The following is a 25616-nucleotide window of genomic DNA, read 5'->3' on the forward strand; positions in this document are numbered from 1 at the left end:
TATATGTGGGCATTCTTCCCTTATTGTTATTGAAGACCAGTTTTAGGCCGTGGTGGTCTGATAGCACGCATGGGATTATTTCTATCTTTCTGTACCTGTTGAGGCCCGTTTTTTGACCAATTATATGGTCAATTTTGGAGAAAGTACCATGAGGAGCTGAGAAGAAGGTATATCCTTTTGCTTTAGGATAGAATGTTCTATAAATATCCGTTAAGTCCATTTGGCTCATAACTTCTCTTAGTCTGTCTACATCTCTGTTTAATTTCTGTTTCCATGATCTGTCCATTGATGAGAGTGGGGTGTTGAAATCTCCTACTATTATTGTGTGAGGTGCAATGTGTGTTTTGAGCTTTAGTAAGATTTCTTTTACATATGTAGGTGCCCTTGTATTTGGGGCATAGATATTTAGGATTGAGACTTCATCTTGGTGGATTTTTCCTTTGATGAATATGAAGTGTCCTTCCTTATCTTTTTTGATGACTTTTAGTTGAAAATTGATTTTATTTGATATTAGAATGGCTACTCCAGCTTGCTTCTTCTGACCATTTGCTTGGAAAGTTGTTTTGCAGCCTTTCACTCTGAGGTAGTGTCTGTCTTTGTCTCTGAGGTGTGTTTCCTGTAGGCAGCAGAATGCAGGGTCCTCGTTGCTTATCCAGTTTGTTAATCTATGTCTTTTTATTGGGGAGTTGAGGCCATTGATATTGAGAGATATTAAGGAATAGTGATTATTGCTTCCCATTATACTCATATTTGGAAGTGAGGTTACGTTTGTGTGCTTTCATTCTCTTTGTTTTGTTGCCAAGACGATTAGTTTCTTGCTTCTTCTAGGGTATAGCTTGCCTCCTTATGTTGGGCTTTACCATTTATTATCCTTTGTAGTGCTGGATTTGTAGAAAGATATTGTATAAATTTGGTTTTGTCATGGAATATCTTGGTTTCTCCATCAATGTTAATTGAGAGTTTTGCTGGATACAGTAACCTGGGCTGGCATTTGTGTTCTCTTAGGGTCTGTATGACATCAGTCCAGGATCTTCTGGCCTTCATAGTTTCTGGCGAGAAGTCTGGTGTGATTCTGATAGGTTTCCCTTTATATGTTACTTGACCTTTTTCCCTTACTGCTTTTAATATTCTTTCTTTATTTTGTGCGTTTGGTGTTTTGACAATTATGTGACGGGAGGTGTTTCTTTTCTGGTCCAATCTATTTGGAGTTCTGTAGGCTTCTTGTATGTCTATGGGTATCACTTTTTTTAGGTTAGGGAAGTTTTCTTCTATGATTTTGTTGAAGATATTTACTGGTCCTTTGAGCTGGGAGTCTTCACTCTCTTCTATACCTATTATCCTTAGGTTTGATCTTCTCATTGAGTCCTGGATTTCCTGTATGTTTTGGACCAGTAGCTTTTTCCGCTTTACATTATCTTTGACAGTTGAGTCAATGATTTCTATGGAATCTTCTGCTCCTGAGATTCTCTCTTCCATCTCTTGTATTCTGTTGGTGAAGCTTGTATCTACAGCTCCTTGTCTCTTCTTTTGGTTTTCTATATCCAGGGTTGTTTCCATGTGTTCTTTCTTGATTGCTTCTATTTCCATTTTTAATTCCTTCAACTGTTTGATTGTGTTTTCCTGGAATTCTTTCAGGGATTTTTGTGTCTCCTCTCTATGGGCTTCTACTTGTTTATTTATGTTTTCCTGGAATTCTTTCAGGGATTTTTGTGTCTCCTCTCTATGGGCTTCTACTTGTTTATTTATGTTTTCCTGGAATTCTTTCAGGGATTTTTGTGTCTCCTCTCTATGGGCTTCTACTTGTTTATTTATGTTTTCCTGGAATTCTTTCAGGCATTTTTGCGATTCCTCTCTGTAGGCTTCTACTTGTTCTCTAAGGGAGTTCTTCACGTCTTTCTTGAAGTCCTCCAGCATCATGATCAAAAATGATTTTGAAACTAGATCTTGCTTTTCTGGTGTGATTGGATATTCCATGTTTGTTTTGATGGGAGAATTGGGCTCCGATGGTGCCATGTAGTCTTGGTTTCTGTTGCTTGGCTTCCTGCGCTTGCCTCTCGCCATCAGATTATCTCTAGTGTTACTTTGTTCTGCTATTTCTGACAGTGGCTAGACTGTCCTATAAGCCTGTGTGTCAGGAGTGCTGTAGACCTGTTTTCCTCTCTTTCAGTCAGTTATGGGGACAGAGTGTTCTGCTTTCGGGCGTGTAGTTTTTCCTCTGTACAGGTCTTCAGCTGTTCTTGTGGGCCTGTGTCTTGAGTTCACCAGGCAGCTTTCTTGCAGCAGAAAATTTGGTCTTACCTGTGGTCCCGAGGCTCAAGTTCGCTCGTGGGGTGCTGCCCACGGGCTCTCTGCAGTGGCAGCAACCAGGAAGACCTGTGCCGCCCCTTCCGGGAGCTTCAGTGCACCAGGGTTCCAGATGGTCTTTGGCTTTTTCCTCTGGCTTCCGAGATGTGTGTGCAGGGAGCAGTCTCTTCTGGTTTCCCAGGCTTGTCTGCCTCTCTGAAGGTTTAGCTCTCCCTCCCACGGGATTTGGGTGCAGAGAACTGTTTATCCGGTCTGTTTCCTTCAGGTTCAGGCGGTGTCTCAGGCAGGGGTCCTGCCGCTCCTGGGCCCTCCCCCACGGGAGCCCAGAGGCCTTATACAGTTTCCTCTTGGGCCAGGGATGTGGGCAGGGGTGAGCAGTGTTGGTGGTCTCTTCCGCTCTGCAGCCTCAGGAGTGCCCACCTGACCAGGCGGTTGGGTCTCTCTCTCTCATTCATGTTCCTTTTAAAATAAGCTCTCTCATTGGCCTGAAAGTCATGGATTCAAGTAGCCTAGCTAGCCAGGAAACTACAGGTAGTGAACCCCCATCTTCTGTGTAAGCCTTGTCTCAACTTCCTCAGAGCTGCCATTATGCATCCACATCTTCACAGCCAGTCTTTTACAAGGATGCACAGTATGGAATGAGGGTCCTTATACCTTCAGAAAGCACTTTACCCACTAAGTTCTATTTCCTCCACCCTATAATGTAAGTCCAAGAGACACGCAAATCAGCAACTAAGTCAAAAGTGGGAAAGGAAGGGACAGGTGCATCAAAACCCCAGATCTGCCATATGGTAATTAGCCCAATGACAAAACAAAATTTTCCATACATCTTTTCTTGGTTGTGGAATCAGTTAATGAAGATATTGAAATTCTAGCCTTCTATTTGTCACAGAATTACTAGGAAGAGTTTATTCTAAGATGCTCAAGTCTGTCTTCAGTGTCCTGAAATAAGAGCCAAGCTCAATGAGAGGCCAAGAAAGTGCACAGCTAAGCAGCTGCACCCACCACTGAGCCACACTTGTCCAGGCTTTAGTCTCATCTTGTAAGGTGGTCAAGATGGCAAGCTGTTAAAACTGAAATCTCATTCCAGGAAACACCCCTCCCTGTCCCCCGTTCCCCTGTAGCCTGGGGATTTTTTTCCCCAAGGCTTGAGATTTCTGAAGAAATTCCCATATTTTGGAGTCCATTGTTTCAGTAGTCTGATAGTCAGATTGAGACGCAGGAATGTATCTTTAGAATATCTTCATTTCAGCTAGGTCAGTTACAGTATAAGGTAATGAACAAATCCACTCTCAAATCCAATCCTTCTGGACACCTCTTAGACTTATCCATTGTCATCACTGGTTTGCTTCAAAGCTTTAAGTTTTGAAAATAAAATATGCTTCGAAAACTTTAAAAAATATGATAGTCATTTTGCAAAGAATCCTTAAACGTGTTTAAATGTACTCTTCCAATCCTATGCACACAGGTAAGTGCAAATATTGAAATGCCTTGTAATTCTAATCCTACACACACGCACACACACAAACACAAACATGTGCACGCCTACACCCATATGCATGCACGCACACACTAGCATACATGCACCCACATAAATTATTTCCATGCAAATAGACTGAATGGCATTATAATTGTAGGTCTGTGATTACCTTTGCAATTCAACAGCATATCAGACATCCTGCAATAGCATGGCATATCTGTATCAACTCTTTTAACATCTACTACAATATTTGCATGTACATATTTACCTATGTTGTAGATAATCCACATATTTATAATAATCAATACAATACAGGAAGTTGTAAATTAAAAACTAGAGACTGAAGTTCTGCATTCTTATTTCTGTATCTTGCCACCAAGTGTTCAAATAGACTATGATTTACTATTAAAGCACTTTAAATATTGATGTTCTGAACAACAGTTCTCATCTTGAAGGGAATAAAAGAGAGTTGATTCTGGAGCCCTGGCCAGGGATCACAGACTTAATTTACCCTAAGCTCCATGTTCCAACGAGGAAGCAATTTCATGATATTTTTTAGCTTTGCAGAGCAAAGAAAGTCATAAATCAAGGCAAGTTTAAAATACACTGGTGTGTATATCAGAGAAGGGGTCACAGCAAGATGTGGGAAGCTTTTTATTATTATTGAAAAATCATACAGTACAATCTGATTGCCATTTACCCTCTTCCGGGATCCTCCCAGACCTCCCTACCTCCCCCACCACCCAACTCTATACCCCCTCTTCACTCTCTTTAGAAAACAACCAGGAACATTAAAATGTGTAAGTAAACAAAAGCAAACAAACAACAAAAAGAAGAAAAGGCACAAGAAACACACACAATCCACTAAACACAAAGTCAGAAACCATAATATACAAACAAAAGACTAGTAAGATAAAAAAAATGCTGGAACAAAGAAATTGAGACTATGTATACACAAACACAGACAAATACACACAGGGGGGCGGGAGGGGGGAGAGAGAGCGAGAGCGAGAGAGCGAGAGAGCGAGAGAGCGAGAGAGCGAGAGAGAGAGAGAGAGAGAGAGAGAGAATGCTCTTTTGTTTTCTGTTGTCTATCTATGCAAAACATGGAACCTGCTCTTTAGTTTGGTTTATATACCCAGTGAGATGCCCCTGAGGAAAACTGATTTCTTCTTTGCAAGCATTTACAAATTGGAGATAACTTCTTGGTTAAAGGTGGGAGATTGCAGTCAGTTATTCATCTCAGTGCTGAGATGAGGTCTGACTTGAACCTGTGCATGTCCTCTGCATACTGCCACAAACATGAGTTTTTATATACATCAGACCTGCTGTGTCTAGAAGACAATTTCCTTGGTGAGATCCACCCACTCTGGTTCTTGTTATTTTTCCATCTCTTCATAGCTCCCTCAGCCCGGCCAGAAGAGGTTTGATGAGGCTACCATTTGGAACTGAGTATTCTAAAACCTCTCACTCTGTGCACACCATCCAGTTGTGAAAATCTGTATTAGTTTCCACCTGCTGCTGGAGGAAGTCGTCTAATGATGGCTAAGCAAGACACTGATATATGGGTGTATCAGAATGTCACTTTATATCTGTTTTCCTTTAGCAGAACAATGGTATTTGATTTTCCTCTAGGTTCCTAACCTATCTAGTTTCAGGTTCTGCCACACTGATTTCCATAGTGACTGCACACGTTTGCACTCCCACTCACAATGGATGAGTGCTCTCTTATTCTATATCCTCACCACTATTTCTTTTGTTTATTTTGGTCAGAAATCAGAATGATTTCAGGTAAAAATGAAATCAGGTGAAATCTGAGTAGTTTTGATTTGGATTTCTCTGATGTTGACAATTTTTTAGGTGTTTTTCAACATGCGTGTTTCCATTTGAGAAGTCTCTGTTTAGTATTATATAACATTCTCAGTTGGTTTGTTTTCTTATTGCCTAGTTTTTTCAATTCTTTATACATTTTAGATATTCTCCTCCATCACATGTATAACTAGTAAAAATCTTTTCCTGTTCTGTAGGTTGCTGTCTTGCCTGAATAAGAGCGTCCAGTGCCATAAAGAAACTTTTCAGTTTCATGAGGCCTCATTTATTTATTGTCGTTCTTAGTGCCTGTGCTGTTGGTGACCATGATCTTTCACTTATTAATCTTCACTTCTTGTCTTCCTCCCTGTTTTCTCAAAACATCACACTCTCATTCTGTAGGCCTACTGTACTGGGTTTGCACGGGACTTTCTGCTATAATGCCCAGATAGCTGCTCTGGCCCTTTTCAGGACACTTCAGGGTTTCCCAATAGCTGGCTTCAAACAACAATAACCATGCACTCAGATATTTTTGCTGAATAATTCACATTTCCTTATAGCAATCTGTGGAAACATGTCTCATAGTAAACAGTGTACGCTCTTTGAGAATGAAGGCAGGATCTGCTTCATGTTTTGATCCCTAGTGTTTAACAACTGCAAAGCATATTCTCATTGATAAGGAAATGTTTATGAATGAGAGAGTGAATGAATGAATACATGAATAAAGTACTTACCTCCTTTCTTTTCTGTACCTAGACTTTGACTATGTTAAAGAATCCAGTCACCTATGTTAAGTTTACTGAGGTAAAACTGGGGTTGATGAATGGGACCTTTTACCTCTCTTGTGTTTATAAAGTTTCATCAAGAAAACTGACAGAAATACCACCTTTGAGTCCCATGTATACATTACTTATAATATATGGTTAGGTATGTTGACACAGTATGCTCTTAATCAATTCATATCTTTCTATTCCTTTAAAGGATATTTAATGTCTGTGAAAGCTAGAATGTACCCATTGCATTTTAACATGCTTTAAAAGTAAAATCCTCATATTATAGGTGAGTATATTTAGACTTTTTCATGTGATGAATGTAAAATACAAATCTACACCTGGAAAGGTATTCTCACAATTAATAAACATGTCAGCATGTCAACACACCCAATACACTGCACCTTTGTAATGACTTCTTCCTTTCCTACATGGATCTGCCTCCTGTGGGTCAGTTTGTCTTTTCCAGAAGGATTTTGTAAAGGGATTCGTACACATGCATGCCTTTTCTAGGTCCTTTGTTCCACCACAGCTATTTTGAGATTTACCATGCTCATTAGATTAGCAAGTTATGTTAGACATATTTTTTTCCTGCAAATGGACCTTAGGTATTTGAACATCAAATGTTGCAAAGACTGTCCTTTTCCACGAATGTGCCTTAGATCCTTTGTTAGAAATCAGAACTCATTTCTAAGATTTCAATTCACATCCAGTAATCCAGTTTCCCTTCTTTTACCAGTAACATGCTTTCTGGGTCATAATTTTACAGTGAGTCTTGAAGTCAGGGAATATTAGTCCTGCGACTTCTAACTTTTACCTTCATTCTCATGGTGTCTATTTTTAGAGTTTTACTCATTTCATGCAAACTTTAAATTTGAAGTCTGTTTTTTTTAATACTTACAAAATAACTTGCTGGATTATGAATGGAATTGCATTGATTCATTTTAAAAAGCTGAGATCTGACTTAATAATATTGACCTACCTTTCTCTTCATGAACCCCTGTTGTGCACTCACACACAGGCAGGGGATGTTGACTGGATTTACAATGACCTAAGAGATAAATCACTAATTCGCTGCTATGCCTGAGGGGATTTCCAGAGATGCTTATGTGTGGAGGTGAGACTCGCCCTAAGTGTGTATGGTGCCATTCCATGGCCTGAAATTCCACAGTGAATTTAAATAAGGAAAAGAACAGAAAGCACAGTGGTATGCTACAGCTTTGCCTCTCTCTGCTTTAAGACCATTATGTGATGTAATCAGACACCGCACAAGCCACCATCCAAAACAAATCCTTCATTCTTTAAGGGTAAACTCTTCATTTGCTTCAGTCAGATACTTGTTGATTATAAGGAGATGAATAACAAATATAGAAATTGTTACCAAGGACTAGGGGATGTTGCTATGTGTTGCTATGAACTGACTGTGATTGATAGGTTTCTGGAACTGGTTTGTGGGAAGAGTTTAGAAGAGTTGGGACCTTTGGAGTAGAAAAGTACTAGAATGCTTTAAGCCAAACTTAGTGGATCCCTATAGTGACAGCTTAAAAAACCAGAATATAGAAGAAATATGGACAGGAGAAGCTCCATTATTAAGGTTTCAGAGGTGAAAAGACTGTATTAGGAACTAGGTTAGAGGTTCTTCTTGTTACATTCCAGCAAAGAATCTGTCTATATTTTGGCCTAAATCTAGACAATTTTAGTGAGCATAAATTTGAAAGGAATGGAAAGAGTTGTTTTTCAGAGGGAATTTCAAGAAAGGTAACAGTTAAGATGTGTCAGTTCACTGATCTTCTCTAGGCCAACAGTGAGAGAGTGGGGGAAGCAGCTTGAGCAGAAAAACATAGAGTATGGTAAGGGAATGAGTTTGAGTGAGTTCAAAGTTGCAGACAAATCATCTATAATTGTTAAAGAGATTAAATATAACTAATCAGAAACCTAGCACTCTGTACCACAACCAGCCAGAAAGCCCAAGGCATCATGCTGTCCCTGAAAGCTCTAACTGTTCAAATGAAAATGCATTTCAAATGATATTTCAAACAGAGAAATGTCTGATAAAGGGGTTCTTTGCCTGAAAACAAAGGATAGAGAACTTCCCAGGTTCACCTGCCCAAGGGCACACATCCAAGATAGCTGTGATAGAAAATGGCTAGCCTACCTCTTGAGCTGATAACCAAATCTTGCAACATTTGTCACAACAGACAGCTTTGCAGATGTGTAAAATGCATGAAGGAGGAGACAATGGAGGCTTGAACCCCAGGCTTGTGTGGCAGGGGTGGTTTCCTGCAAGGGGATCTTCAGAGGCCATTGTGTGAAGTTATGAAGGTGAAGCCAAGCTACAATGGAGGTGTCAAAAGGTTGAAGATGCTAGAACTATGGGATGTCTACCAAAGAAAGCTTCAGATATGAAGAGGTATTCCCTACTAAAATGTATAATGACGGTTTCCCCTCTTGTAAATATTTCCTGAACACTATAATATAATTATTTCCCCTGCTTAAGGGAAATCACAAAAAAATGGTTGGAACATAACTTATAGCTTCACATATACAAATGTACATGACAAAGAACTTTAATGACAGACCATAATTCAATAGATCTACTATCAAAGACTTGGATGACTTGGCCAGGTGTCTCTCAGGAGTTTCAGGTCTTGTCTTGAGCCAAAACTGTGCTTCTACTACAAATCACCATAAAAAAGATTTCATAAGGCAGTGTTCCCAGATCTCAAGGAATGACGAAGTTATTTCTTGTTTATAGAATATGAAACACATTTAATAAGAGAAGTCATGAAAATACCTGATAATGAAGGCCGAGACAGGTTCTCTAGCGATGACCACCTCACTTATGTATAAGGAAGTTGGAATACAGCTACCTGAGAAGTGCTTCATCTGTCATCTATTACTTCACAGATTTATTTACTTTGCTGTTGAAAACTGAACCAAGATGGTTTTTGGGTCTCTAGAGCATTCTGCCTAAGTGGTAAATTGGCCATGACAATTTCCTAAAACAGCAGGTTAAGCCCCACTAGACAGCTATGAAATTAATTTAGTAGGTCGTGGTGTGTATGTCTGTATGTGTGTCTATGTGATGATTATGTGTGTGTGCACGTGCGCGTGCGTGCACATGCACACACATTCATGTGTATACAGTGTGGATCTATGTGCTCAAGGAAAGAGAGTACAGCAAAACAAACCACTCAGTTAAATGTGTAAGTAAAAGCTTGGTTTTTTTAAAATTTCAGTTATATTCTTGTTATTCAGTCAATTAGGGGAAAATGTAAAAGATGGGGGGTTTTGTTTGTTTGGTTTTTTTCTGTGAAATACCTTTGGTTTGATCTTACAAATGGCTTTAAAGAAAATCCAGAATGGTATATACCTTATATCAAGAGACAAGTTTTCTAGACAAAGAACTAGATGTCTATGCAGTGATTGAACAAGGTTAGAAGAGAAGATTTAAGCAAAAATAACTGTATGGTAAAGCAAATGCACATCTCAGCCCTAATTGGAATCTACCCAAAAGGGCAAACTTAAGGTGAAACCATCACCATGTCAGACTGACAGAACTGCAAGGTAATTTTATTCTCTCTACAATTTTACATAAAAAGAAAACAAGAGAGAGAAAGAGAAGCATGTGTTTTTTTATATCATCACCTTGCCTTGGTTAGAGGTTAGAGAACACAGTATGATACATGCAATATTGGGTTTTAAAATAGTTATTTTAGGAATTAGAAGATGTTTGAGAAACTGTAAGATAATTGAGATATTAGAAATCAAAAGATTATCCCATACATCTCTCTCATGCTATTGAAGAAGCAGAATGACTCTCTCTAGACCATGTACTTTATGACAGAAGGAAATAAAAGTATTCTCTGATAGAATTCCAATCTGACCATCTTTACTGTACTTTCCTGTCCCTAGCTTCTAGCTAGCTACAGATATCAGGAAGAAAGCAGGAAAAGAGCAGACACAAGCTGTTGCTAATTTTCCTTCTCTGTGAGACACACACATACACACAAACACACTCACACATGTACACATGCACATAAACACATACACACATTAACCCTTCCTCCTAATGTCCAAACAGCAAACCAAGGCAAAGTACAGTAGAGTTTAGTAGACTTACAAGGTAATAGATGGGTTATGTGTAATAGAACGGGAGGCTTTAGAACATCCATACTTGGAAGGCATGTATATAATGTAGATGACTATTTCCTCCTGTCACATAGATAGAATACTCTCACGATTCTACCTCTTCTTGGATACATATGCAATAAGGACAGAATTACATACGACTGGGTAGGAGGAGTGGCATGCTGCTTCCATGACCACCTGTGCCCCTTCGGCAAGGTCAATAGTCAACAATCTATGTGATTTTCTTTTCTAAATAGACACAGTTGAATTCCTGAAGATGGAGGAGTTTGCCTTAGAGTCCCATAGAATACAGAGTAGTAAAGTTACAGGTCAATGTTCTAAATAATTGGATGATTTTATGTACAAGTGTCTCAAATGTGAGATACATTTAATAATTCTTGATTTTTCCTTGGTACCATTCTCTCTTCTCTCTAAAGAAGAAATGAAACAAAAAAAATGACGCAAAGGTCATTATGCCTTAACTCTAAGATGAACAAAGGACAGCTAGCTACAAGTGGTGAGAGATGGTCTGGTAAAACCATATCAGCAACAAAATGCAGGGAAGCTTACAGCTTTTGTAAATGCTTGCCCTACAGCAACACAGACGTTCTCGGGAGAAACTGCCTTCCATCTGTTAAGCTTAGCTGATTTCCCAGACAACCCTCTCCTGCTAGAGCACTCCTGGGAAGGATGGATCATATGGATATTCAGAGCAAGGATCAGTTAGTTCATAAACTCAGAGGATTTTCTAACTTACTACCATTTTATTTCTGAATTGTATGCTCATTTTCTACTGTCAGCGAAATGGAGGCTGCAGCAATTCCCTGAGTCAAAAAGAGTTTCAGTCAAGCTCCATCCCCAGAAGATACAAATGACAACTATTGGTGGGCAATATCATTAGTGGTTTTAATGGGCAAAGACAATAAAATGAAAGTGCTAGTAAACTAAACATCTCAGCTACTCTTTAGTGTATGATTTCATGTGCTGTGGTAACTCACCTGCTTTTATAAATGCAACAACCAGCCTGGAGATCAATGAAAACTAGCCTGTGTAATAGCCTCTATACAGCCCATCAAACAGAACCCCTGGCAAACAGGAACCTGATGGCCAAGCTAATGGAGACATTATTCATGAAATGTCTGTCTGTGTTCTGAGGAGTAAGCTTAATATATGCATAGTTACCCACTTCAGAAAAACTCTGAGAAATAATTATATAGAAAGAGTTTTCTTTCTTTTTAAGTTTGAGAGTTACACAGACATCAGCTCAATTCTCAGCACTGACATTTTTCTAAGAATAATAATTTTGAGGCTTTGCCTAAGAAAGTAACACACTCAACCTCCTTGTGATGGTTAATTTTAAATGTCAACTTGTCACAACCTAGAATCACCTGGGAAGAGATTCTTAGTGGGGGAATTATCTAGGTCAGGGTGACCTGTGAGTAAGTTCTGGGTGATTATCTCAATTTTTAATTGATGTAGGATGACCCAGCATGTCCTACTTTGGAGTGTTGAACTGGATAAGAGCAGAGATGGCTACTAGGGTACTAGCAAAGAGGCAGGAAACACTGGTCATTCAATTTTTCTCTGCACCTGACTGGATATGATACAACCAATTTTCTCAAATTTCTGCCTCTATGACTCTCCTTCATGGTAGACTGGAACCCAGAATTAGAAGCCAAATAAGGCCCCCCTTTTGCCTATATGGTTTTTGGTCAAGATCTTTTATCACAGTAACAGAAATAAAACTAGAACACATCTCATTTGTAAAATGTGACGTGCCCTCTTTGTCTTGTTGAAATATTTTGAAAGGTGCTATATGTTTACAATGTAAAATGTATGAGATGCAAAATTTACAAGAATTCCCAGAGAAACACATTTTTCTTCTCTCCTCTGTCTCATAGTCACTCAATACTTCTCCTTGGAACAACCCCATAATTTAATTTATAAATTCCTTTCTGGGCATATTCAGGGCATTTACAGATGCACTCATTAATTCAGTGCATCCACGTACTTAGTTTTAGGTTCCTCTTTGAGCACATAGACATTGTGTGCTAAGTATTTAGTCCACATAAGGTTCTCTGGTACCCAAATTCAAGAAGCAGAGAGTGTGAGGAAAGCCATCACCCACTGAGGAAGAAGAGCATCTGACGTATTGTTCAGCTGACACGCAGTATGGTACCGATGATGCCAGCCATCTGTTTCATTTCCTTCCCACTGCCAGAGCACCATAAATTATCTTTTGCAGCAGTCAACCCTTTTCTGCAGTAAGTTTCCTTAGTAGATGGAATACATGAGGCTAAACAAAATTGAAGTCAACTGTCTCGGTCTTTCATCAAGGCAAATGGTTGTAAAGGGAGTTCAGATGGATCTTAGAAATCAATGGGGAAATTTTCCTTTCGATTAACTGTAGATAATGAAGTGCCACCACCGAATCCAACTGAGCCAATAAAAAACATTCCAAGTCTTGTAAAAATCACTCTTAAAACTACTGACTATCAATTGGAAGAGATCTAAGTGGAAAGTATCATTGTTTCTTATTATCGTCTCTTCTCATGTTCTTGTCCTCTGACACCTAACTTTTCAATTTATCTAACTCGAACTGTGTTATATGTCATTTTCTCTATGATGCTAGTCTTAACTATCTGATTGTTTTAAACAAAGGAATATAGACAAACAATAGTACGGCTGTTAACTGGAATCAGAAAAATATTGAATATGTTTCTTTGTCCATCTGTATTTTCTGTAACTAAGTGGTTCCAAAAGATTGAGAGCCGTGTAGAGCACTAACCACAATAGCTGAACCCTAGCCACTTTGCAAATCCATGAAGGAAGTAATGACCAATAAAAATCAGAGATCAATCCATAGGTTTATCACCGATACCCCTGACTCATATCTTTACAGATTACTATATTCCTAAAGAGAGGGACTGGTTTTGTTTTCACTTAGCATAATGACAAACAATAAGGATATATAGCTTATTATGTTCTACCAAATCAAATTCAAATAAACCATTTACTTCCTGATGAAAATGCTGCCTGTGTTAAGAGAAGTCAAATTTCATGCTTAATATCATACAGCCAAGTGGCAGATTAAGAATTTCCTTTTTTCTTAGCTAGAGAAACATGGCACCAAAGCAGGGTTTCTTGCCCTTGCCATTATTGACATTTGGAGACCATTTCTAATCTGCTTCTTCCATCCCATGCCAGGGGTTAAACCTAAAAACATTCCCAGATATTACTAAAGGTCATGAGGAAAAATACTGTTCATAGTTGTGGCCAATCATAATTTATAGTTTTGTCCAGTCCTTAGCTGCTTAAAAGACTTGGTCTGTCTAAACCATGAGGCTGATATCTTATACGGATTTTGTATGAAGTATTCAGGACACTGAAAACAACAGTTATCAATCAAATAAAGGCATCATGGGATCCAAATTTGTTTGCCTTCATCAAGCACAGAGTAGCTTAAAAAGACAATCTTTAAAAAATGTAAGAAATAGAATCTTCAATCCCCATTTCCACAAACCCACATCTGCTCTCCTGGACTTCTGGTTTCTTTTATCTATTTTCCTATTAGAGCTCTAAACAAAAAGGTTTCTATAGAGCAAGAATGAGAATATTTATGTTAAGATGTTCCTAAGTTTTGACTAAGGTTCCACCTCTTGATATGTTTGACATAGGAGATATGTGACTTCATGGACATATACACCACTGACCAACAGTGGTTCCAGCACACAGTGTACAGAATGGATGTTTCCTATCCTTTAAGCCATTGCTAGATTTATAATGCTGCTTGTTCATTAGATGCTTATTTGAACCCTGTAAACTACTTCTAAAAACTGTAGATGCACAACTTCATCCTAGCAGGGTGAACATTGCAGTTTTATTTAATAAGATCTTCAGGAGTTCCAGTGCACAGTCGAGAGCTGAGAACTACTGTTTAGAATATGCTATCAACTGATATCATACAAATTCTCAGAGCTAATTGTCACATCAACATACCATTCAATGTTCCTACCGTACCCATCATGGTTCTGCCTATTTTAGGCTTTTTGATCCTTCTCTAGCTACTTCAGACATAGCTCAGATTACTCTGCCCTACCACACTGACTTCATGACTGTACAACACATGAACCAATGCCATTACTACAGGATCCTTGCACTTGACATCCAGAACTTCTGAAATATTTTTCTTGATACTCACATGGCCCATGACTTCAACTCATCACTTTCCTAAGGAACTGTCTTCTCTAACTTCCCTGAGAAAAAGTACCTTTTTACTCTGTCTCTTAATACTTACTGTGTTTGGTGTGAGTGTATGACTCTGCATAAGCATACTGTGCATGCCCATATAGAAGGCAGACAGAAAGTAAAGCTCAGGCCTCATTTCTCAGGGCCGTATATTTTGAGAAAGGGCCTCTTGCTAGGACCTAGAGATCTTCTGCCCTTATCTCTCTAGCACTGGAGTCTATACTCCATAAATGACACCCAACCTTTTGGATGGGCACCAGAAATCACAGAGAGCTCTTATGTTTATTCTTACTTATGTCTCTAGTCCTTGTATTTCCTTCATAGTATGAATTAAAATTCAATCCAGATGAGTTTAAATAGTTCATCTTTCTCTCCATTCTCATGAAAACAGGAATCAGAAGAACATAGATCACCTTGACAGTCTCATAACCTGTACCAGGAACCCAGAGACAACTGAAATATGTATTTACTAAGACCTATACATGTGTTCATCTGCTCTCTGGTAACTCTTACTTGGTAACACTAATGGCCCATTTCCACCACAGGCTAATTTCATTATCCTTGGTTAAAAGACTGAGGGGGGAGATGTTAACAAAAGCACCTGAGGCCAAATACATAACCTCTAAGACCATGAGTAGAGCCTAAGGTTTTTATTCACTTCATAATACATTTTTCCCCTCACACTGAAGTCATGGGTTGGATTGTGATAACATATTTGAACATAAACAGGACTGTCCTGTAAGTGCTTTGCTTTGATGGAGATGGTGGAAAGCGGAAGTTGGTGAGCAACTGAAGCTTATGCTAGTTATCAAGGAGTTATGGCCCAAGTTTTCTTAACTGTAAAGAGGCTTGACCAATGTGATATATGAGAAGTCCTCCATGCTGGAGAACTTTGCCAAAGACAATGCCACTTTTGGTCTCTGTTTTTCCCAACCACAGAAGCAGAAGGCAATCCCCATGACACTGAACTTGGATCTCTCAACCTATGACATCTGGAGCCATCTCTGATCTCTTCCCCTCTGTTCTGTATATCCATGAAGCATCACCACCTTGGAAAAAGAAATAAATAGGAATAGGAAATAGAAAATGTCCAGATAGTGCTATTGCTCTTATTTGGAACCAAGGAGCATTATCTAACTACATAGTATTTCTGCTTAATCCAAGTGCTCCATTTTTAGCGTGCACCACTTTCTGAATGCTGCACAGATTTTCAAAATGCTCATTCTCACTATGGAGCTTAATCTTGTCCGTAGGGAGACATTGATCTGGGGATATACTCTGAAGGGCTTCCTTCCTTACACCATGGGATGGACTTGAAAACTGCTGAGATTTCTGCTGTTCTGTGCTGTTGTTATTAATTGATATATTTGTTACTTTGTGCTGTGCTGGTCTATCACTTCTGAGAAAGTTGATTCTGTCTATTTTCTCTGAATCTGGCCACTGGGCATGAGCAAGTCCTGGGCCCTAGCATTCTGTGACAGCTCTGAATCTTCACACTCTATTTCCTACTATGGAAGAAGAATCTAATCAGTATTTAAATCTTCTCAAAGCAAATGTATCCTGGTACTTGGTTTTATCATCCACCTAGAGTGGTAGTTCTCAACCTGCAGGTTGTGACCCATTTTGGGGGGGTCACATATCAGATATCCTGCATGTCAGATTACATTAGTATTCATGACAGTAGCAAAATTACAGTTATGAAGTAGCAATGAAATAAATTTATGATTGGGGGGTCACTGTAACACAACGAAGGGTCATAGCATTAAGAAGATTGAGAACCACTGCCCTGGAGAGCATATGCAGTTGTAGTCCCTCTCAGAAAGTAAATTAGGGGTGCCAAGAGCTCTCAAGTTGTTTATTTATAAATGAGAACATCTTCAAAGGGCTTTTAGAAGAAGCTAGCTATCACAGACTGAAGTGGTTTTTTTTTTCCATTTCAAGACTTAATTCTCTTAAGGGCTTAATGTTTCCCCCATTGCCTCTCTTTCCAGAAATAACTTGAATATCTACAAAGCAATGTCAATGGCATCACTGATCAGAAAGCAGCCTGTGTTGTGAAGTAACAGATGAGACTCTTCTGCTAAGTCTGAAACAAACCGCACAAACCCCACACACTTTCCCTCTGAATCAGGGTGATTAAGGGGACCTTTCATTTCTTTATAATTCATGTTCTTAGTATAGTTTACCACAAGTTGTTATTCTGGGAACTAAGGCTTATAACCTCTGACAGTCTACTCAAAAGTGATGAAAGTTATTGATGGTATCTTCTAGTCTCTGGAAATGATTTCAGACACACAAAATAGGTTCAGAGAATTATTCCCCAAAGGCAAAATTTCTGGTGACACTATAGAAGAACCACTACTTAGGCTTTTGCCTCAGTGGTATTAAATAAGTAGCACCATGTTTACCCATTTCCAAAGGCAGTAAAATAGAGCAAAACTGTGGTATCCGTCGTGTCATCGAACTTACAACAGGGGCTAGCTGCACATTAAGAATCTCATTCATAAGAGAGCCCAGCCCTAAATGAGCATCTTTCTAATCAATACACCATGTCTGTCACAAAGGCCAGGAAACACCACTGAAGATAGGGCAGAGAAAGTGTAAGAGATAGATAAAGTGAAGGAGTGCCACAACAGGCGAACTTCTGGACTTGGCATGACTATTGGACACAGGAACTGTGAACAGCTGTGGTCACCTACATAAGATTTATCCAATATTAGTATCAGTCCAATTAGAAGTCTGACATTGATGTGAAAGATATATATATATATATATGTGTGTGTGTGTGTGTGTATGTGTGTGTGTGTGTACATACATAATATATAAATATATATGCAAACATATATACACTCATGCTTAGGTGTTTGGGAAGAGTTAGTGGGGAAAATGCAGGGTAAAGATATGATCAAGTTTCACATTTCCTTATACACATGTATCAAATTGACAAAAATAAATATTTTTGAAGTTAATTTTTTAAAAAAATGAAGGTGGAAAAGAAATCCCACTTATACCACAGTTTCTTAACCTGTCTTCTCTATTATTTCTCATTATTTCAACTTAAAAATAAAGTCACTAAATCATATCAGGATGTTTCAGCTCATGTCGCTGTCATTTTCTTTGTGAATTACTAAGCAAGTATTTTGACTTGTTCTTCTCTAGATGTATTAGCTTTCTAATGCTATTCTAATAAATTACCAAATTTTAATAATTGGTATTTAATAATACCAATAATTAAATTATTCTAATAAATTCATTATCTTAGAGTTCTGTAGCTTAAGGGGTGGGTGAGTCTTGCCAGGCTAAAACGAAAGTGCTAGCACAGTATCTTGCTCTAGATTCTCAAGGGGGAGAATCTATGTTCTTATGCATTCAGTTTATAGGCAGGAGTCGGCTCTTTTCTAGGTAGTGCCGAAGTCATCATCTCTTCACTGTCAATGGAGATTTATTGCCAGAATCTAGAGGTCAGATGTGTGTCTTGGTTTCTGATGCTTTTTCTCCCCATGCAAAGCTAATTGGTCTGCTGTCACCTGGATTATGAGAGCTACTCAAATTAAGTACTAGCAATGAATAACAAGACCTTCTACACTTGATCTTAGCCAAAAGGCCGAGAAGCGATTAACAAGACCTTCTAAAAAAAGATGAGACTTAGACAAGAGATTTAATTATGAGGGACAGTAAAAGGCCCTTGGTTTATGTGATTCACTCAAACATCCCTTGTAGAAATCTTGAGCTTGGGACAGGCAATAAGGACACACAGGTTAGTCCATACTAATTTCACATCTATTCCAGTTTTCTGGATCTTAAAAACAAACCCTCTTTTAGGTCAAATGTATGGAACCACTATCAGAAGGAACCACAATATTTTCCAACAATACGAAATTGGGAAATTTGTTAGCAGGAAAAATGTAGGAACTGCATTAGAACTTGAAAGTATCTTTTTATAATTCTTTCTGGATCACATTATGGTTCCAGAATTTTCACCAAATCCACTACTATTATTGACTTCAAAGTAGAAGCTGTATTTCTAGAAATACTAATTCTTAAATAATAACATATGCCTTGGTGTGTACCTAAATGTCTCTTGATAAATGATGTCTAATATGTAGATCACATATACTCAGGTTGAACATTATGATCCACAAACTTTTTTAGTGCATTTGGATTTTTTAAACCAGTGAAGCTCAACTGATAGGGTTGAAGCAAGTACTTTGCACTCTGAAGAAAAAGGAGTATATCAAAACTCCATGGTGCCAAGCACTTTAGAAAAGATACATTTAATCTCATGTTGTGTATGGATTTATATTTTAACACATACATATACATGTTTGGAGACCCAGGCAGCTGCAAGACTTTGCAAAGACTTAAAGCAGATAAAAATACAAGATATGTTGGACTTTTAAAAATTTTAAGTCGATTCATGAAATTTCATTCTGTCATTTAAACAAGCTACGTGAAATAAAAGGGAGTATTCTGGGACCTTGTGCTGGCCCATTAGCAGAAAAGAATCCCCACTCCTCCTGGCCACTGGCCAGAGACTCTAAGACTCAGAGTCTTTAACTTTCAACTGGAAGAAATCTGAGAAGCCACAGTGGTACCCATTTGCTTTCTGATAAAGGGCAGAGTTTGCCTTGATCTATTGCCCATTCTACTCTTACAAGGATAGTTCTCATTAGTATGTATCTTCTATGGTACAGAATTTTGGAGGGAATTTGTAAATCACCATTCTCTTAGACATTATCTACCAAAATCTTAGAGTAGCAAATAGTTGAGTTTCCCTGTTTCTGCTATCTTGAGTTAGGAATAGGATATGTAAAGTTTAGAGCCAGAGACTAAAGGAACGGCCATTCAGAGCCTGCCCCACATGGGGCATATATATATCCATCAAGACTAGATAAGATTGATGAAGCTAAAAAGTGCATGCTGAAAGGGACCAGTTATAGATCGCTCCTGAGAGACTCAACCAGAGCATGTCAAATACAGAGGTGAATGCTAGCAGCAAACCACTGAACTGAGAATGGGATCCACTTTGGGGGAATTAGAGGAAGCATTGAAAGAGCTGAAGGGGTTTGCAATCCCATAAGAACATCAGTGCCAACAAACCAGAGCCCGCAGGGACTAAACCACTACCCAAAGATTATACACGGATTGACTCAACTGCATATATAGTAGAAAATTGCCTTGTTGGGGCAACAGGGAAAGGGGGAGCCCTTGGTCCTGCCAGGGTTGGACCCCCAGCGCAGGGGAATGTTGGGGGGGCAAGTGGGAGGAGCACCCATATGGGGGAGGGGGAGGGGATAGGGAGTTATGGTCAGGAAACCGGGAAAGGGAATAACATTTAAAATGTAAATAAAGAAAAAGGGAATAGGATATGCTCTTATTTTGGAGCTATGGGTGTCTGAGAACAATAGGGGGTGGGGTAGGGTAGGAACTACTTTTCTTGCTCTGAGTTTCTATTACTTGGGTTTAATCTGTGTAATATAAAGATTCCTCCTCCCTTCCAGAATGATTTTTGATTTCTACTTCCTCACAGTAGAAGAAGGATCAGAGGATGGAGAGACAAATGGACTTGAAGTATCTGCCCTTTAAACTCACTTTGCTTCTATGTCAGTGTTTAAGTCTGTCCACAGGTAGTCAATCAAACAGAAAGATCAAACAATAGATATAGATTTTACTGAGAAACAGAGCAGGGTTATACACCTCTTTCCTTAGCCTCATTTCACCACCATGTAGGGGCTCCCAGTACTTTAATTTCTCATGTGCCTAGAAGCAAAGAAAGGGGCAGGAAGACCTTCTTGAGGAGAATTAGAATTGTCACATTGTTCGGCATTGCAGACATGTCAGAGGAGCATCCCTTATGGTTTTATCAGGCAATGCAGGGCTACTCTCAGGCATAGGTAGAGAAGATCTTACCAACTGAGTTAGGGATACTTCATTCACTGACAGAGAAAATTCAGCTGCATTTAGAAGTTTACCCACTTAGCTTCATTGGTGTCTTCTCACATGTCCTCATATTAGCTTATAGGTTCCATTCTTTCCCAACCAAATCCTTCTTTAAAGAGAGATTCGCTATCAAGTAGCTATTTGACTGCTGTTATACCTTAAATACTTTGAGCATGAGGTTCTGCATTTAATTTTCAGCCACTTGAGCCCCTCCATTCTAGGAGACAATGGTTTTCCTCAGAGATGCAGAAGAGCTCAAGACCTGAATACAGTAGTTAAGCTAGAACTTCAAATTTCTGAGTTCATCCTTTTCGTTCTCTACTCTGTTCAGTAATATTAGCCACAACCAAGCAAGTTCTTTATATCTATTTTCCCAAAGTATATATCTTATTGTTATGTATCTGCCTGCTTTTATGAATGAGGGATTAGTAAAGAATAACCAATAAAAATACTATGTGCTTCTCTATAAAAGAGTTCAGGACACCACTTAGGGGATCTCTCTTATATCGGCAATGGAGCCTTTCTCATCATTACATTTACTCAGGTGGGAAAGTCTGTGACAGAAACCTCAAAACAAGTGTGGACACTCATTGTTTTTTTTTTTATTTATGGTAATAATTTATTCTGAGACTTTACGTGCCTTTGCAGCTCCAGCATTATTTATATGTGGCATTATCTATCATTACATACTGCATATATATATATATATATATACCTTTTTTTATTAACTTGAGTATTTCTTATATACATTTCGAGTGTTATTCCCTTTCCCTGTTTCCGGGCAAACATCCCCCTAATCCCTCCCCCTCCCCTTCTTTATGGGTGTTCCCCTCCCCATCCTCCCCCATTGCCGCCCTCCCCCCAACAATCTAGTTCACTGGGGGTTCAGTCTTAGCAGGACCCAGGGCTTCCCCTTCCACTGGTGCTCTTACTAGGATATTCATTGCTACCTATGAGGTCAGAGTCCAGGGGTGGACACTCATTGTTAACATTCAGTTTCTTTCATGCTGTGAACATAGTTCAGTTGATAAAGTATTTCCTTTGCAAGCATACTGATCTGAGGTTGATCTCAGAAGTCATCAAAGACAAGAGAGGAAAGGGAAGGAAAGGGAGGTGAAGCAGTAGAAGAAAGGAGACAAGGAAGAGGGAAGGGAGAAAGGGGGAAAGGGTAAAGAAAGAAAACCAAAGAATATCTGGGTATGGCAGTGCACACCTGCAATCCCAGCCTTCAGGAGGCAGAGAAGAGGATTCCTAGAACTCACTATCTAGCCAGTCTAGCTGAATGTTTAAGCTCTAGGTTAAGTAAGCAACAGAAGTGGTTTGAATAAATATGGCCCCCATAGATTCATATGTTGAATGCTTGGCCACAGGAAGTGGCACTACTAGGTGGCCTTATTGAAAGAAGTGTGGTCTTGTTAGGAGAAATGTATCACTGTGGAGCCAAAGCTTTGAGTTCTTATATGCTCAAGCATATAAGTGTGTAACAGTTCCACTCTCCTCTTGCCTGCCTTCAGATCAAGATGTAGAACTCTCAGCTCCTTCTCTAGAATCATGTCTGTCTAAATGCTGCCATGTTTCTCACAATGATGATAATGGACTAAATCTCTGAAATTATAAGCCAGCCCCAATTAACTATTTCCCTTGATAATAGTTGGTTCAGTCATGGTGTCTCTTCACAGTGATGAAACCTTAACAAGCACATCAACCTTGCCTCACAAGCAAAGGAAGATAATTATTGAGTAAGACTTTGAACTTACAAACCTCTAGCCTCTATATGCACATTCATGTGTATGTGTACCCATATGAGCACACGTACAGGCACACACATACCAAAACCATTCTGTTCGTCTGAAGGCAAATACAGATCCAAACTTTGTACTATCCAGAACTAGTAACTGGCACATATAATTCAATAACACTCTTATGCTGCTTCTTCCTATACCACTTTTCATTTTATAGGAAGTGGCTTTCTATAAACTGGTTCAGAGACACAAGGTCATCTGAAATTCATCTTGCTAGCTCAAAGTAAATTCATCTCTACAGGTTCTGATGGCCCTTTGGACTATTCCTCACAATTATATACTGCTGAAAACGCTTCAGTACTGTTGTGTGTCTAGGAAATAGGTAACCCTGTTTATCCATTTAATGGATAGATAATCCAGTGCATGGAATTACTTACCTCTTCAAGTTCATTGATCATTCTTAGAATAAAAATGTCTCTGGGGTTTTTATTCTAAAAACCAGGTTGGGAGCTCTCTCATCACTAGGCTGTAAAACCCAAACAGCTTTGTCAGCTGCCAATCCACTGTTGAAGGGGGATGACATCTATTGCAGGGCCAGCATATTTGAGACACTTTGCACAAAACTGAAGTGGTATGGTGGCTTCCAACTGTTTCAGTCAAGCTAAGGAAACCCAGAGGAAAATCTAAAATCTACCTTTCATACATCATAAGACAAAGAAAGATGCCCCGCAATGGAATGTATCTTACAGTTGACTCTGAAATATCCTATTGATGTAAAACCATCGTCTAAAGCAGAAAAAATTGCTATGTTCATATCAAAGTCATTATTAGAGAAAAATGTAACCTCCTAGATCTTGCTAGAGTCATTCGCTAGCTGCTTAAATGGAGGAGGAAATGCAGTCATTGAGGCAATTTTAAAACTGCCAGATGTTCAGCAAATGGACTGCATATCTATGTTAACCATGGCCGTTCTTCATAGCTATAACTGGGGCTTTACACTTTGTTGACTTGAGACCCCTATAGCTCTTGAGTGTGATTTTTTGGTTCAAAATAAAGGTCATTTAATTTTCGGTCTCAGTAGGTTAGATTTCCCAATAGATCCAGTCATCTCCCTGGGCATATGGACATGAGCACATTTATTCCTAAAAGCTTTCTTCCCTGACTTCTGCTGATTGGAGTGGAAGATGCTCATACTCTAGTCCAGAGCGATGAGCACAACTTCTTCACAAACACAATTTGTCTTCATGTTCGCCCATCCTCTCCTGGGAAATGACTTATTTTCTTCAGATCACAGATGATCAGAGTGTAATGATTACTTTTATTTGCTATTATAAAAGTATTTTAATTTACAGCTTCAGGGGGCATGAGAGTTATAGTCCATCATGACAGGGAATGCATGACAGCAAGAGCATGAGGCCAGCTTGTCAGTCAGGAAAGAGAGAGACCATCACATTTTATCTACACACAGGAAATAGAAAGAACAGGAACGAGGACCAGGCTATACTCAACATTCATGCCTAGTGACAAAATTTCTCCCATAAGGCTCTGGTTCCTGAAGGTTCTACAACTTTCCCAAACAGTACCATCAAATAGGGATCAAGTTGATCAAATACATAAGACCATGGGGCCTTTCTCATTCAACTACCAACATCAAACTATTTATATGTATCTGTGATTGAATCCATTTCTTACTATATATAATTTACTTTAACTACTTTAACCCTTCCTTATTTCTTTATCTAAAACAATAGGCCCTTCCCTATTTCACAGGGTTACTACACTAAGAAAACACATTTATTTGTGAAACACGGATGCATAGGGTAGGAATACACTGATAATTTGAATACCTCAGCTATGCCTATTGCCCAACTCTTAAAAGTCTTTAAATTTTACTTTATCTATTTATTATTAATGTATTTACTTCTCCTGCTCACCACCTTCAGAACTTCAAAGAAGCAATAAGGACTTGAGGGTTCTGAGCAATGTCAGCTCCATCAGAGATCCCTCAAGGGATTTGCTGAATGAATCAATATACCACTAACCCAGAGTAAGCCACAAACAACCTGAGCTTCAGTGTTATCGTCCGTGAAAGTAATTAGCCCCATCCCACATAATGGTAATGAATCAAGTGAGAACTTATATCCCTATTTCTCCAACAGTATTACAAGTCTCACATGTGGATAATTTGATTGATTGATTGATTGATTGATTGATTGACTTCTGGGGTGGAGGACTGGGCCTTATGTAGTCAGAGCTGCTTTATAGCCAAGACCGGTATTGAACTCCTGATCCTCCTCTTACCCTACCTCCAAAGTGCTGATATTTTATGTAGCCTTATACTAACACACACACACACACACACACACACACACACACACACACTAAAATATTTCCAAGTATACAAAGTATAAAGTTAAGCAAAAATAATTGCTTAGGTCAACAGGGATTTGATTTTTGCCAGAAGATTTCATTGAGGAGAGCAGCTTAAATGTTCTTATACTCAAAATATGATACATTTTTAATTATTAACATATACTTTGCTCTTTTCTCTCCTCCATTATCAGAGGGCAGCCTGATGCTTTAATCTCCTTACCTCAAGAATATTCTATTTATGGTCACTGTCTGTTCAGTTTCAGATAAAAGAAACAAACAAACAATGACAACAAAGACATTAGGTAGATTATGCTAACCAAAGCAGAGGATAGGAAAAGATGGAGATTCTTTGGGAGAGGAGGGAGCTTACCCTTGATATGCAAAGGACTGTATGTTCAGGGTTATCCATGGCAAATAGGCATAGGCACAAATAAAATGAGGTCATCAGAGAGGCTGTGCAGGGTAAAAAATATAAAATATCAAGAAATTCAGACAAATCCTCCTTTGAAAGGGAGTCCCAGTAATGATTTAGACTGAATATCCTACCCGGCAAGCAAACTAGGTCTTCAGGTGAATTCGATTCTAGCTTAGAGAAATTGCATGTTGTGAGGTTTTGCTCCATCCCTCACTTACTGAAAAGACTGCTTCTTCATGCCACACTCCCCTCCTCTTTTCCTTCCTCTTCCTTTTCCTCTTCCTCCTCCCCATCTTCCTCCTTCTCTCGTTTCTCTTTCTCTTTCTTCCCTTCCATCTCTTCCTCTGTCTTCTCTCCACCCTAATACATAAGCTCTCAAAAATTCAAAGCCTTTCCACAATGCC

The sequence above is a fragment of the Rattus norvegicus genome, chromosome 4 (assembly GCF_036323735.1).
Source record: "Rattus norvegicus strain BN/NHsdMcwi chromosome 4, GRCr8, whole genome shotgun sequence".
In the NCBI taxonomy this organism is placed as follows: domain Eukaryota; kingdom Metazoa; phylum Chordata; class Mammalia; order Rodentia; family Muridae; genus Rattus; species Rattus norvegicus.